Source organism: Tachypleus tridentatus, chromosome 1 (genome assembly GCF_004210375.1).
Source record: "Tachypleus tridentatus isolate NWPU-2018 chromosome 1, ASM421037v1, whole genome shotgun sequence".
Taxonomy (NCBI): Eukaryota; Metazoa; Arthropoda; class Merostomata; order Xiphosura; family Limulidae; genus Tachypleus; species Tachypleus tridentatus.
Genome location: NC_134825.1, coordinates 133505856 through 133508909, shown reverse-complemented (window position 1 = coordinate 133508909; position 3054 = coordinate 133505856).

Below are 3054 nucleotides of genomic sequence, written 5' to 3'. Positions count from 1 at the left end.
ATTGTACTTTTAGACCAATTTTAAGCATTTCTAGTCGAAATTTACATGATCTTAAAGTGTTTTTTTTTTTTTTTTTTGTTTTCACCATTTTACAAGAATTGTTGTTTTAGACCAGTTTTAAGCATTTCTAGTCTAAATTTACATGTTCTTAAAGTGTTTTTTTTGCTGTTTTTACCATTTTACAAGAATAAATTTACTGGTTTTACACTGTGTTACAAGAATTCGTCTTTTAGACCGGTTTAAAGCATTTGTAGTCTCAAATTCCTAGTTGTTACTGTGTTTTAATGGAGTTTTAAGCGTTTCACAAGAATCTGTCTTTGAGACCGGTTTTAATCGTTTTTTGTGTCAATTTGCTGGTTTTAAAGTGTTTTTCTGCTGTTTTCACCATTTTATAAGAATTGTACTTTTAGACCAATTTTAAGCATTTCTAGTCGAAATTTACATGATCTTAAAGTGTTTTTTGCTGTTTTCACCATTTTACAAGAATTGTTCTTTTAGACCAGTTTTAAGCATTTCTAGTCTAAATTTACATGTTCTTAAAGTGTTTTTTGCTGTTTTACCATTTTACAAGAATTAATTTACTGGTTTTACAGTGTTTACAAGAATTGTCTTTTAGACCGGTTTTAATCATTTTTTGTGTCAATTTGCTGGTTTTAAAGTGTTTTTCTGCTGTTTTCACCATTTTACAAGAATTGTTGTTTTAGACCAGTTTTAAGCATTTCTAGTCTAAATTTACATGTTCTTAAAGTGTTTTTTTTTGCTGTGTTTTTTTTTACCATTTAACAAGAATTAATTTACTGGTTTTTACAGTGTCTTACAAGAATTCGTCTTTTAGATCGGTTTTAATCGTTTTTTGTGTCAATTTGCTGGTTTATAAAGTGTTTTTCTGCTGTTTTCACCATTTTATAAGAATTGTTATTTTAGACCAGTTTTAAGCATTTCTAGTCTAAATTTACATGTTCTTAAAGTGTTTTTTTTTTTTACCATTTTACAAGAATAAATTTACTGGTTTTTACACAGTTTTACAAGAATTGTTGTTTTAGACCAGTTTTAAGCATTTCTAGTCTAAATTTACATGTTCTTAAAGTGTTTTTTTTGCTGTTTTCACCATTTTACAAGAATTAATTTACTGGTTTTATAGTGTGTTACAGAATTCGTCTTTTAGATCGGTTTTAATCAAGTGTTTTTTTTTGTGTCAATTTGCTGGTTTATCAAGTGTTTTTCTGCTGTTTTCACCATTTTATAAGAATTGTTCTTTTAGACCAATTTTAAGCATTTCTAGTCGAAATTTACATGATCTTAAAGTGTTTTTTTGTTGTTTTCACCATTTTACAAGAATTGTTATTTTAGACCAGTTTTAAGCATTTCTAGTCTAAATTTACATGTTCTTAAAGTGTTTTTTGTTGTTTTTACCATTTTACAAGAATAAATTTACTGATTTTACACAGTTTTACAAGAATTGTTGTTTTAGACCAGTTTTAAGCATTTCTAGTCTAAATTTACATGTTCTTAAAGTGTTTTTTTGCTGTTTTTACCATTTAACAAGAATTAATTTACTGGTTTTTACAGTGTCTTACAAGAATTCGTCTTTTAGATCGGTTTTAATCATTTTTTGTGTCAATTTGCTAGTCTATAAAGTGTTTTTCTGCTGTTTTCACCATTTTATAAGAATTGTTATTTTAGACCAGTTTTAAGCATTTCTAGTCTAAATTTACATGTTCTTAAAGTGTTTTTTTTTGAATTGTTTTTTACCATTTTACAAGAATAAATTTACTGGTTTTTTTACACAGTTTTACAAGAATTGTTGTTTTAGACCAGTTTTAAGCATTTCTAGTCTAAATTTACATGTTCTTAAAGTGTTTTTTTGCTGTTTTTACCATTTTACAAGAATTAATTTACTGGTTTTTACAGTGTCTTACAAGAATTCGTCTTTAGATCGGTTTTAATCGTTTTTTGTGTCAATTTACTGGTTTATAAAGTGTTTTTTTGCTGTTTTCACCATTTTATAAGAATTGTTCTTTTAGACCAGTTTTAAGCATTTCTAGTCGAAATTTACATGATCTTAAAGTGTTTTTTTGCTGTTTTTACCATTTTACAAGAATTAATTTACTGGAAATTTTTTTTACAGTGTTTACAAGAATTCGTCTTTTAGATCGGTTTTAATCGTTTTTGTGTCAATTTACTGGTTTATAAAGTGTTTTTCTGCTGTTTTCACCATTTTACAAGAATTGTTGTTTTAGACCAGTTTTAAGCATTTCTAGTCTAAATTTACATGTTCTTAAAGTGTTTCTTTTAATGTTTTTACCATTTAACAAGAATTAATTTACTGGTTTTACAGTGTCTTACAAGAATCTGTCTTTTAGATCGGTTTTAATCGTTTTTTGTGTCAATTTGCTGGTTTATAAAGTGTTTTTCTGCTGTTTTCACCATTTTATAAGAATTGTTATTTTAGACCAGTTTTAAGCATTTCTAGTCTAAATTTACATGTTCTTAAAGTGTTTTTTTGGTTTTTTTACCATTTTACAAGAATAAATTTACTGGTTTTTACACAGTTTTACAAGAATTGTTGTTTTAGACCAGTTTTAAGCATTTCTAGTCTAAATTTACATGTTCTTAAAGTGTTTTTTTTGTTGTTTTACCATTTTACAAGAATTAATTTACTGGTTTTACAGTGTGTTTTACAAGAATTCGTCTTTTAGATCGGTTTTAATCGTTTTTTTTGTGTCAATTTGCTGGTTTATAAAGTGTTTTTTTTGTTGTTTTCACCATTTTACAAGAATTGTTGTTTTAGACCAGTTTTAAGCATTTCTAGTCTAAATTTACATGATCTTAAAGTGTTTTTTGTTGTTTTTACCATTTTACAAGAATTAATTTACTGGTTTTAGAGTGTTTTACAAGAATTTCTTTTAGATCTAAATTTACATTTTGTTCAATTTGCTGGTTTATAAAGTGTTTTTCTGCTGTTTTCACCATTTTATAAGAATTGTTGTTTTAGACCAGTTTTAAGCATTTCTAGTCTAAATTTACATGTTCTTAAAGTGTTTTTTTGTTGTT